General features: G+C 46.9%; 1 protein-coding gene across 2 annotated transcripts in view; it reads right to left on the bottom strand.

The window, feature by feature from the left end:
* The window catches only part of SRFR1 (Tetratricopeptide repeat (TPR)-like superfamily protein), a 154,997-nt gene that overhangs the window by 98,668 nt on the left and 42,680 nt on the right, over positions 1 to 13,649 (bottom strand). The gene's annotated exons all lie outside the window — the stretch shown is intronic.

Below are 13,649 nucleotides of genomic sequence, written 5' to 3'. Positions count from 1 at the left end.
TAAACAACCTTACATATTATTTGATTAATATCTTAATCAAATGTTATCAATAAGATTAGAGCATCTCAAAATTCCATGTCCCCATGACATTCTCTCCTCCCAACACATGTTCATTTAGCTAAATAAATTAATATTAATAAATATTAACTTTAATAATAACATTAATATTGTGATAATATTAATATTAATATTAAATATCAATACCAACATCAGATGTTAATGAAACAATTGTTATTAAATGTGACATTAACATTAAATTCAATGATCAAAGCTACAAAAGTTCGACTACCAATGATGGTTTTTTCATAGCCCTTGAGTGGTAGCTCCCCAAATATTGGGATAAAGGTCCTTTATTTACCTCCGTGTATTGTACACATATATTATTTAGTTGTACATGTGAATGCACCCTTACATGCCCTAAGTATAAATACATTTTATTCTTTGTGTACCAACACATTGTTGGTACACCCAAATCATATCGTACTCCCCCTCTCTCTCTCTCTCTCTCTCTCTCTCTCTCTCTCTCTCCAACTGCAGCACACTCAAGAACTGGTAACAAAGCTCAAGGTTCCATACGCTTTCCGAGATCAAGGTGCAGCCAACTGACGCGTGGTAGCGCTAACGTCCAATGAGCAGGCTTAGGGGGAAGCTGTGACTAGCGGACGACCAACAAGTGACAGGAGACAAGTAGTGGGTAGGCAAAAGGCCTATACAGCACGCGACAGTCCAGCGAGTGACCTAGCGACAAGCTGACGTGGAGACCAGTCACCAGCATAACCAATCGTCGTGACGGCTGGAGTTCGTAGCGACCAGCATGACGGGCAACGGGCTAGCAATGACCACGCGTGAGAAACCAACGACAGGCAGGTAGGGTCAACGAACCCTCCCCCCAGGTCTTTTTTTTAAATCAGAAATCTCTTTAATTTTTCTCATCATGCCCTTCCTTTGACGGGGGTTCGCAAGAGGAAGCATCGATCTCAGACTTGTGCAAATTTGAGGCTTTTCCCAGATTGAAGTTGTTTATGCTTGACAATGACATTTGTGTTAGAAATTGCAAACATTGTGTGTTGTGTTGACCTCAGTTAAATTGGGGATTTTGCCAAATTTGTCAGAATTTTGCTCATCTAAGTAAAGTTTCCTGACATTGGATCTGGAAAAATTGGGGCTTTTCATGTATTGATGAAATTTTACTCAGCTGGGTCACATTGGCTAACATTTATGCATTGTTGGACATAGAAATTTGGGATTTTGTGCAGAATTTGGTAAGTTTCTGCAATATTTATCTATGTGGTGACTGGTTTATGTAAAAATAGCAGAGGTTTATTTTTGTTTTGGCAAGAACAGTAGTGTATTTGCTGGTTCAGCTTGTGCTCTTGCAGTTCAGCGCATTTACTCTTGTATTCGTGATAAAAATGTTTTCAACTTCTTCCAGTTCTGACATTAAGAGTTTGATGGAAATCAAACGGTTCCATGGACAGGGCTTTGACCTTTGGAAAGACCGTATGCAAGGCATATTGTTCTTAAAGGATTGTGAGGATGCTTTGCAGGAAGATAACCTGGACAAATGTCTGATGCAGATTTTGCCAGAGTCGAAAAAAAGGTTGTGGCTTATATAAAGATGGGTGTCACTGATGACATTTGGGCAGACATTAAGGGCTTAGATATAGGTTGTACAATATGGGAGAAGTTGAAAGCTACCTATGAGATCACCACACCTATTAATCAGGTGCATTTAATGCGCAAGTTGGTGAATATGAAACTGGATGAGTCCAAGCTTGCAACTGAGCACTTGAGTGCATTTACTGGTATTTTAAATCAGCTCAAGGATGCCAATTTGGATTTTCATGATAAGTTGAGGACGATCTTTTTGATCATGACACTGCCTGATTCTTGGAAGACCTTGGTAGTTTCTCTCAGTAATAATCCTAATCTCAGCTTATAATGTTAGAGGCAAGGCTGAAAAGGAAAATGCAAATACTGGACACAGAAACAGAAGCAAGAGCAAAGAAAGGAAAAGAGTGATATTACTTGCTATCAGTGTGGTTGGAGGGCCACAAGAAGCCTGATTGCAGGTACTACAAGAAGGAACAAGAGAGAAAGAAGAATGCAGGAGACAAAAAGAAGAAAGAGAATAAGATAGATGTATCTGAGGCAGCCAAAGGCAAGGAAAAGGCCAATGTGGCCTCTAGTGTAGTCATAGAGGAGCTCTCAGATGCAGAGGCTGATGTATTATGTTTATGTGCAGTTGATTATGATGCCCTTGTATGTCACATGCAGGACATGCAGATTACCAAGGCTGATGTGATTGATGCACTTTTGTCAAATGATGATGGTGTCACTCAGACTTGGATTGTAGACTATGGTGCCTCTTTCCATGTAACTCCTTGCTTGGAGTGTTTTGCTATGTTCAATGCAAGCAGTTATAGAAAAGTATATCTTGGAAATAACCATGCTTGTAGCATTGATGGGATAGGCACTGTACACTTGTCTTTGGATAATGGGCAAGAGCTTCTATTGAAAGATGTTAGATATGTGTCTGGTATCAAGAAGAATTTACTATCTGTTGGTCTGCTTGACTTCCATGGTTACACTACACTGTTTGGTCGTGGTTTGTGGAATTTGAAAAAGGGATCCATGCTGATTGCAAAAGGAACCAAGAAGGGCACTTTGTATTGTTTGCATTGTAAAGCTTTGAATAGCAAGTTTCTTGTAGTTGCTGAAATTGGCTGTCATTTGGAGTTGTGGCATAAGAGATTAGGCCATATGAGCCAAAAAGGACTTGATCTCCTTACCTCTTTGAAGAGGGTTGCTAGAAAAGGCTCTAAACTTGATTTTTGTAATGATTGTCAGTTTGGAAAACAAATGTAAAATTCATTTTACTCTAGTGTCTCTCGTAAGTCCAATGTCTTGGACTTAGTGCATTCTGATGTATGTAGTATGCCGGTGAAATCGTTGGGTAGTGCTACATATTTTATCTCTTTTATTGATGATTTTTCCAAGAAGATTTGGGTTTATCTGTTGAAAAAGAAAAGTGAAGTGTTTGCTCTTTTTAAAACTTCAAACGATGAGCCTCGTTATACTGTACCACAGGCTGAAATTGATGATCAGCCAGTTATTTTTGAGCCAGATGATGATGGACAGCAAATAGAAGCACAAGGAGGTCATGGACAACATGATAGGCTTGCTGATTATGAAAATGCAGGTGCTGGCAATGAAAATGAAGGTGCTGTACAGCATGAACAGCATGCTGAAAATGGCTCACAGCAGCCAATAAATGCTGAAAATAACATACCTCCTAATGTAGACCTAATTCTTGAAAATGTAGATCATTGGGTACACAAGTCTACATGCTTAAGAAGGCAACCACATAGATATGACCCCTCTTTGCACACTGTGATGCTTACAGATGAGGGTGAGCCTCTTACATATAAAGAGGCCAAGTCATGCAAATTGAGCAATTAATGGGAGCTAGCTATGCAGGAAGAGATTAAATCTCTATATGCTAATGATACTTGGGATCTTGTGTCGTTGCCCTCTTACATATAAAGAGGCCAAGTCATGCAAATTCAGCAGTTAATGGAAGCTAGCTATGCAGGAAGAGATTAAATCTCTATATGCTAATGATACTTGGGATCTTGTGTCGTTGCCCAAAGGAAAAAACGCTCTTCCAAACAAATGGGTTTACAAAGTAAAGACAGTTGATGGAAAACCCAAGTACAAGGCAAGAGTGGTTGCCAAAGGGTATGCACAAAAGGAAGGGATTGACTTCCAAGAGGTCTTCTCACCTATTGTGAAGATGACCACTCTACGTGTGCTTTTTGCTCTCACTGCTGTATTGGACTTAGAGCTGTACCAAATGGATGTGAAAACAGCTTTTGTGCATGGTGACATTGATGAGGAAATCTACATGAAACAGCCGGAGGGCTTTGTAGTTCTTAGAAAATAGCAGTTGGTGTGTAAACTAAAACACAACTTGTATGGGCTGAAGCAAGCACCACGGCAGTGGTACAAAAAGTTTGACACTTTTATGCTCTCTCATGGGTTTACACGCAGCCATGCAGATCATTGTTTGTACATGAAAAATGATGAAAATGGCAAACCCATCATACTTGTTTTGTATATGGATGACATGTTGCTAGCTGGGAAAAGAAAGACTAGCTTGGATGCTCTCAAAGATCAACTAAAATCAGCTTTCTTCATGAAAGATTCGGGGAATGCAAAGCATATATTGGGCACGAGGATTCGTAGGGATAGAACACAAAAATTGTTGTTCTTATCTCAAGAGAAGTACATTGAAAAGGTACTGAACAGATTTAACATGGCTGAAGCTAAGCCTCTTGGGGTGCCCTTACCTTCATATCTTAAGCTTAGTAAAGCAAACAGCCCAAAAGATGACATGGAAACCAATGCTATGAAGGGAGTCCCTTATGCATCAGCTTGTGGCTCTCTTATGTATGCTATGGTTGCTACTCGTCCAGACATTGCTCATGCAGTGGGAGTTGTCAAAAACACGTTTATGTTAAATATTGGCAAAACACATTGGGAGGCTATCAAGTGTATTCTTCGATATCTAAAAGGTACACAAAGAAAGTGTATTTGCTATGGACAGGGTGCACTTAGTTTGCAGGGTTATTGTGATGCAGACGTGGCAGGTGATTTGGACACTAGCAGGTTTACTAGCAGGTATGTCTTTACAGTTGCTAGTGGGGCTGTTTCTTGGTGCTCCAGGTTGCAAAACATTGTAGCACTGAGTACTACTGAAGCTAAACACATATCAGCTACTAAAGCTTCTAAGGAAGCTATATGGTTGAGCAAACTTATAGAGGATCTCGACATGTCTATGAGTACTCCAGTCCTGGGATGTGATAGCCAGAGTGTTGTGTATCTGGCTAAGAATGCCATGTACCATTTATGCACAAAGCATATAGATGTGTGATATCACTTTATCAGAAAAATTCTGGAAGATGGTCTAATCACCTTGATTAAGATCAAAACACAAGACAACCCTGCAGATGTTCTCACTAAAAGTCTAAGCAAGGCCCAACATGAGCATTGCATACGACTTATGGGAGTTATTTAGAGGTTCACTTCAGACGTTTAAATGGGAGGTTGTTGAGATAAAGATCCTTTAGTTACCTCCATGTATTGTACACATGTATTATTTAGTTGTGCATGTGAATGCACCCTTACAGTGCCCTAAGTATAAATACATTTTATTCTGTGTATACCAACACATTGTTGGTACACCCAAATCATATTGTACTCTCTCTCTCTCTCTCTCTCTCTCTCTCTCTCTCTCTCTCTCACCTGCTCACTCCTCCACTGCAACACTCTCAACATCCAAACTCCAATCACCAATACCATTGAAAACCATTGAGCACAAGCATCTCCTCAAGGCAAAACTCAAATACGAGTACTGACAAGAAATATACCTTGTCGTACCCACCACCCACAACATGTGCGCCCCCTGTACACTCCTCTTGCTAGCAATATCTCATACCACCCTAAATGAGATGCAAGCATACTTGTTACGCTTAAATAATTACATTATGTGAGTAACAGTGGTTTTGTGCAGGTCATTGAATCTCGTGCCACATAGCAAGTTGACACTCTGATAACAATGCAATGCCCACCTTGTATCTCACAGCCATAGAGCCAAAGGGGCTTGCCCCAGAGCCTAAGAGTTAGCAACACTTCGAGTCATGACCACATCCCAAGGATCTGCGTCCCATACCACCAACCCACATCATCCCAATAAACGGATGTGTCGGCCAACAAGCTAAGCGTCCAAGAGTAGTAACCACACAATAAAGCGCACAATAGGGTTTTTGAGTCAAATAAATAGGACTCGGCTACCCTAATCCGGAAGTGTCCTTATTGCATTCGTACTAAGTCAATTCATGACCACTGTGACCGATGCTACTAGCATCCAGCCAAATGTCCAAGGATGTAGCATATCACTTGGGATACTTAGGTCATCAACGTGACTTAACTAACTTGCCTCTTCACATGTACCAACTTAATAATGCTAAAGCTAAGCATTAAAAATACTCATCCCCGTAACAACATGTAGCAACTTGAATATGAACAAGATAGAGAATGATTTGTTAGTATTTTTCAATCATTCCCTTCCATTTGGTGAACCCACTACCAGGTTTCCACATAGACGCATCTTCAGCCCATCTCTTTGTGGGCGAAATATGGCAATTGTGCACCTATTTTGGGATGAGACAATTTAACAACATCGTGCAACCTAGTTGTTTATCCATATCTAGTCTAGATCTTGAGAGTTGAATGTTGAATGCCCAATCTCATCCTCTTGAATTTGAACACAAATGCATTGCCATTTGTCCTCTTACGAGAGAAACTCGATGCATGGCCTCCCTTCCATACAAAGAAGAGAAACAAGCTCAAGATGGCATAATTGGAACCCTTAGTGTTTTGTAAATGTAAACATCAGCTTCAATAGTAACTTTGGATTAGATCTCTCCTTTGAAATGATCAATATTGAGTGGCCCTACAAGATCAAAATATACAATCTATACATGCCTCACTTGTTTTGCTCAAATTAAATCTATTTCTAACCTATAAATATTTTTGTGGTAGCTTGGAGTCTCTAAGAATTATGCGTATTTTGTTCAAAATCTTAATCCCTTGAGCCTTCACAAGTGAATATGAATTGCTTTTGTATCGACTCCAACCTCAATATTTTAATTTGCGCATCATGCACTTTATTCTTTGAGCATGTCCTTTTATTTGGCACATAGAATCTATTATCTAATAGTTGTTTTGGAGATGATTATTAATTTAGTACTCAATTGTTAATGTTTTTTGTAATTTCTCGTAACTTGATAAAATTTGTTAGACAGCTCTAAGGTCGGAGCATGTTAATAGACATGTTATTTTGTGTCTTGTATTGTGTAAATCTTTTGCTTGCCAACCTTCATCTAAGTGAAGCAAGGACAATGGGAGCTCTATCACTATCATAGCCTATCAATTTATATTGTGTGTCCAATTCCTCCTTTTCAGGCACATCGGGTGGAGATTAGGATTCCTAGGCCTTCATCATTTCATCCACTACTTTGTTGAGCCTGTTCACACTGCCCCAATCAGTTTAGGGGACTACAGTTCTCATTTAGCCACATGGGCAGACGAACAGCACCTCCCTTCATCTAAGCGGCCAGTTTTGGTTGGTGCTATCATTCTTTATTAGCAGCCCAGCCCATACCTCCACACATCCATCAGATAATCATCCAATCATCATGCCATGTTAGTCCTTAACTGAAATACAAAACCCAGCATGTAAATACAAGAAAACACCAAAACCTGCAAGCAAACTAGTGCTTCAATTTGAGATGCTTTAGTGCTAAGTAAAGAAAAACAAAGCAAAATTGATGTAACAGTAAGATGCAGCCAAAGATTAAAACTGAGTGAGCAATTAAGTATATGAATGTGTGGAGTGCAAGATAAATGAAAAGCCTAAAGGTAAGTAGCGCAAAAAACGGACACTTTCTGGGTCTTTTGTAGCAGGTTTTCAATTTGCTGCTTTTCTTTGTCTTCATTAACAGGCTCAGGTCATTAGCTTTCAGCATGAATGATCTTGCTAATACTGAACTTCAGCATGTTTAGCCACTTATCTCGCCTTCCAACATCAGTGGTACTTAAGTGTAAAAGAGCTGTAGACAAAATCGCTCCCGACCAACGTGCCGCTCCCCTCGCCCCCATGCCCCGTGAACTGTGCCGCCTCCTCGCTATCGCGCTGCCCACCCCCCTGCTCGTCATCAACACTGCGCCACCCATCACACTTCCCCTGCCTCGCCATCGCATCACGCTGCCCTGTGATCCCCGCCATCACGCTACACTTGCGGCCCCCCTGCCCTGCGCCCCCGCCACCACGCTGTGCCTGCGCACCCCCCCCCCCCCCCGCCCCCCAGTCAAACACCTTGCGCATTATCCTCTCTGAGGAACAGCTCTTGGATGTCCGTGCCACTGAGCTAGAGCTTAAAGAAACAGCGATTTTTGGCCAGGTAGTAGGACACTCTCCAGCCAGGGCCCAGCTTCGGGACTGGCTCCACTCCACACTGCGCATTGGCACAACGCAGATCGTGGAGGTGGTCCTCATGGGCTGTGGGATCTTCATGGTTCGTCTCACCTCTGCGGACGTAGTTTGGAAATTAGTGGAGAGCTCGCCCTATGCCTCCACGAAGGGGGTCATTCACATGGTCCCCTGGTACAGTGGCTTCACAGTGGAGTCATTTGAGCTCCACAACAGTTTTCTCCGACACCCAGTCACTTTCCTTTTTCTCGGACTGGCAGTAGAGTACCGCCAGTTAGTGGAGGACTTTGGTCAGCTCTTCAGCACAGTTCTCCCTACCTCCTTCGTGGATGCTATGACAGCTCCAAGAGTCCCCAAGGTACAGATGGCCATGAAAGACACAAAGAGTATACCCAAGCTCTTGGAGATAGAGGCTGGAGGTCACTCTTTTAGGCAGCAAGTCATTGTGACCGGGCAACCAAGGCAGTGCCTACGCTGCCATGACCTTGGGCATCAAACAGTTGACTGTACGTGCTTCAAAGCCAAGGCAGCTTCGTTGACAAGCCCACAGGTGGATGCTGACGGCTTCACACGGGTCCAGAGACGACAGAGAGGGAGACGGCAAGAGGGGCTGTAGCCAGCTCCGCAGACAGAGCCTCGTCAGCAGGGAGCATGAGGGTGAGCGATGCCCCCTCTGCAAAGCACTCCGCAGCCCCTCCCCCTTCCCGTCCCACCCGACAGGGCCGCAGCCCCCCACATCCACCACCCGCGCCACAAACTATCGCACCGAAGAGCCCACACCCCCCATACCCACCCTCCTCCACCTCCCATGCCCCCCCCCACTAACCCGAGCCCACATCCCCCCCTTCCAGGGCCACCAGCCCCTTCCCCCACCCGCCATGCACCTCGGACCATCCCACCATCCCTCGATCTTCTCCCCCCCCACCACCTCCCCTGTCGAGCACCCCCCCGATCCGACCCCAGTTCTGGTGATCCCCCCCCAGAACAACCCTCCCCCCTCCCACAGCAGGTGATGAGCCCCACACGCCTACATCCTCCTCGCACCAACAAGTCTTCCCCTCCCATACAGCCACCAGCTCATCTGCCCCTCACACTTTCCCGAGACAGGCACAACTGTTGCCACAAGAGTTCTTCCGCAGTGGCCCATGGTCCTACCTGAGAGTTGCAAAGCGCGGAGAGTTCCCACTACCTCTAGAGGTGGGGATCTTCGTGGTTCGCAAGTCAAGGAGGGGCAAGGTCCATCTACTAGCACCACTGGATGGACCAAACTATGCCTTCTTCTTTCAGTCCTCCCACTCGGGGGTTTGGACGACGACACAAATAGAGGAGTTAGAGTCAGGTGGAGGACCACATCTCCCAGCGGATGGGAGATGAAGGACTAGCATTGTTCGCGCAGCAGTGGTTGGGCTGCATGATGGACATTAACTGGTGGGCTGGTGCTAAGGTCCCGCACTTGAGCATCATTTTTTGAGCCCCTCCACAGTGGAAAGCTCCGCGGGATGCGATCGAGTGGCCCTTGGCACAGGCGGCCCGTTTTTACCAATGCACAGAGTCACAACTCTCAACATTGCTAATTGACGCATTGATAGTACCACCTGGAGCATCTATCACCCCTATGGTCCAGCCAAGGGCCACCATGGGGGATTGGAGTTCTCCATCCACACCTGTGGCAAAGCGCACTTGCATGCCTCATAGTTTCTCCTCCTCATTAGCAGCTTCCACACCGAATAGATGCCTATTCGGTTAGTCACAAGTTCCCCCATGAGCTTACACCTTGCATCATGGAATGTGAACAGTCTCCACTACAGTGGGGTACGTGGTTCCAAGAAGTTGATTGTTTGGCAAGAGCTGTAGCCTGCCCTTGCCAGACGGATTGACATCCTACTTCTACAAGAGCACAAACTCACGCCCACCCAGGCCCAACAGATAGGAAAGGTACTCCCGTGCAACTCCCGCACTTACTCGCAACACGCCATAGACGCCCACGGCAGGAGTGGAGGCATATGTACCTCTATCAGCCTAAGTCTCACCACGGGACGATAGTGGCAGGGAGGGTTTTATGGATCAGAATGGACACTGGGGGCTCGTGTCTGGGAGTTCTCAATGTCTATGCCCCTACAGAGGTTAGGACACGCAGCAGGTTCTGGGTGGATGCGGAGGGACTCCCAGAGGTGGACTCCTAGATCGTTGGAGGAGACGTTAACAACCTAGAGGTGTTGGAGGATCAATAAGGCAGAGGCAAAAACTACCAACACATGGATAGGGAGGAGCAGGAGGCATGGGAGGTATTTCTAGTGGCAATAGGTGCACGCAATGCCTGGAGAGACCCTGCCTTCCACAAGAGGGAGAGATCGTTGGACTTCTTATGGGGGATACAGGCGGCTAGGTGAAGTCTTGCTAGAGCGGTTGGAAAGATTTTATGTGGGAGAGTGGGGAGGCTCTCGTAGAGGCCGAATAGGACAGTTGGCGGGCACCACATTGTCCGATCGCTACCCGGTTCTCCTAACACTAGACCCCCCAGCATCTGCCCTAGACACACGATCCTGTCGGATCCCTGACTCGATCTATAGGAGAGAGGAGGTGACGAGACAAATAGAGCAGTTTTGGACTAGGGAATGGGGCAGGAGGGATCGGATCGCAGAGGAGGTTGTAGAGGTCCTAGCTGAATCGAGCAGAATCTGCCAAGAGGCAACCATACAGGCCAGGTAACAGAGATAGAAAGAGGAGAGCACTCCAGCGGGACGTTGCAGCCACGCAGAGATTACTATAGGAGGCACCCGGGGATCCCCCCCTCCATGCACAGGAGGTGCGAGTATGAGCAGCCATAGCGGGCCTAGAGGACAGGCGCTCAGAGTTCTCCTTCCCCACCTCAGCAGTTTTCTGGGCGCGAAAGGGGGATACGATGTGCAGAGAGTTCTTCCAAGTGCACCAACCTCGCACCTCAGGAGAGCATATACGCAGCCTCCAAGATCAGTATGGGAGGGCTCGCTCTAGCCGAAACGAGGTAATGGAGATTGCCACCGATTACTACAGTCACCTTTTGCAGCAAGAGACAGCCTCAGCTAGAGGATAGCGATGTAGACAGCAAGTCTGGGATCACATCGCGTCCCTCGTCACAGAGGAGATGGGACGCTCCCTCCTAGCCCCCTTCACAGAGAAGGAACTTGAAGAGCCTTTCCATACACAGGACGGGTAGAAATGCCCGAGAGAGGATGGCCTCTCCAAGGCCTTCTTTAATACCTACTAGGAAGTGGTGAAGGACCCCCTCCTGATGGCCTTCTAGGAGATTTTCACTTCAGGACAGATACCAGGAAGCCTTTCGGCAGGCCTCATTAGTCTTCTCCCCAAAGGGGGAGATCCATTGGAGCTTTCCCAGTGGAGAGACCGATCACCTTATTGTCAGTGGCCTATAAGGCATTGGCAAAGATGATTGGTAAGCAACTACACCCCGTGCTGCCAAACATTATCCATGACACACAAACACGCTTTGTCCAGGATAGGAGCATCCTGGACAATGTAATTACCTTCTTTGAGGCGACAAAGTGGGCTCAGCACAGTGGGCAGAGACTAGCCGTACTTCTCTTCGATTTCGAGAAAGCTTATGATAGGGTGGACTGGGATTTTCTAGAGGGCACCATGGTGAGGTTGGGTTTCCCACAGGCTTGGATTCATGGGGTCGCTGCACTTTACAGATCGACCACCAGCAAGGTCCTCATAGGTGGTAGGCGTGGGGAGGAGTTTCGGCCGAAGAGATCGGCCCGGCAAGGTTGCCCCCTAGCCCCATACCTGTTCCTACTCTTTGTAGAGGCAATGTCTCACTTCCTCAGGTCCCGTGTGAGCAGTTTATGCGGTCTTCGACTTCCAGTGAGAGAAGAGACGGAGTTGCTAGACTCAGAGTATACAGACGATACAGCACTCTATATAGAGGACGATGAGTTGATGTTGGAGAGAGTGAGACTGGCCCTTGAGGTTTTATGTTCAACAGCAAGAGCGAAAATCAACTGGTGAAAGTCGGTTGGTTTTCTCACAGACCCGGACTCTTGCGCAGAGTGGGACGTCCATCTTGGATTTAGATGGATGAGTAGAGGGGAGACCGTCCGGTACCTAGGATTCCAAGTGGGACTCGACATCACTCCCCCCCAGCAGTTTCTTCCAGTTCTCGATTCTATTCGGAGGAAGCTGACCTACTGGAGCACGGCTCGTCTCTCCCCCCAAATCACCTTTCCTACGCAGCTTACTTTGCGTGTGGTAGGGCCTCTGTAAGGCCCTAATCTAGAGCCCCCTAAGTTGCCAGGAGGAGATAGACCGTCAGCCAATGATCTGGAACCCCCAGGTCAAAGATCAGGAAGGGGCACAGATTTGCGAGCGCTCCCACATCCAGTGGATTGGTTGGGAGGCCGGCCCGGCTCGTACCATCAGGACATGGCGGGAGGTGTACAGGATGGCGGACGAGGAGGTGTTGCAAGGAGTATCAAGCTGCTAGAGAGGAGTGCAGTTGAGGCGAAGGGAGATAGACGTAGCAATACCTCTGGAGTGGCTTGCTCCCCCGAGACGAGTGCCGATAGAGCCCGGGGAGATATGGACAGCTAGATTCTCACCAGCAGGCATCCCCCTACAAGTGACAGGTAGAGTGGGCGGCGCCCCGCAAGGGACTTTCTTCACTATTCAAGAGGGGGGGGCGTCTAGCCCTTGACAAAGGGCAGCAAGATGAGGGATTAGTTGCCCTTTCATGGAGGAGGATTCGGGTGGTGGGCCTTCAGGGGAAGACATGGCAACCTGACCCCTATGTTTTTTGGAAGGAGCTCAGGGAGTGGCGCCTCTCGATCTGGGAGGGCAGACCACTTGATGAGCTGGAGTGGGATCCAGAAGAGTGGCTATCGCCGGCCACGACAGTCGCCGAGAAGCCACCGAGATTCCTGGAATACACTACCAGGATTGGCAAACACGTACTGATGCGGAAGGACATGGATTGGGCGCCGTCACATAGCAAGCACTAGGCGGAGCACAGCATCACAGAGCCGTTCCAATGGACCTTTTGGCACCGCCTATGGGATAGCTGGAGGCCGAGGAGGGTATCGTACTTCTTATGGTTGGTGGCACATGGAGGCTTGGCGGTGGGAAGTTGGCTTGCCCAGATGCAGAAGGAGGGAGGCTGTAAGCGCTGCACACAGCAGCCTCTAGAAACCCCCAAGCATTGCCTTTGGTCATGTGAGGAGACGCAGCTCGTGTGGAGAGGAGCATGCCGCATCCTTCACCGTATAGCACCCAACCTTGGATATATCTCATGGGGAGCTTTCTGTTGGCAAGCAGTCAGCCAGAGCCAGCACCTTCTGTATGAGGCCGAGATGCAGGACACGATATTCATCATCAAGGCAGGGTCATGCGCAATGGTCGGCTTGGAGGCGCTACCCATTCGTCAGGTATTGGAGCCCACAGTAGACCACTCCGAGGTATGGGAGATCATAGGGAGTCTTACTGGATGGCATATTTGGAAGGCGGGGTGTCAGGAGACTTTTGGCAGAGAGAGACTTTCAGCACAAGTGACCTTAGCTGAGCTCTGGACCTCCATCATCCACTCCCTCCGCGACCGTTG

The sequence above is a fragment of the Lygodium microphyllum genome, chromosome 10 (assembly GCF_053477565.2).
Source record: "Lygodium microphyllum isolate KBCC chromosome 10, Lygodium_microphyllum_v1.1.10, whole genome shotgun sequence".
Classification (NCBI taxonomy): Eukaryota; Viridiplantae; Streptophyta; class Polypodiopsida; order Schizaeales; family Lygodiaceae; genus Lygodium; species Lygodium microphyllum.
This window is presented reverse-complemented; position numbering and strand designations above follow the sequence as displayed.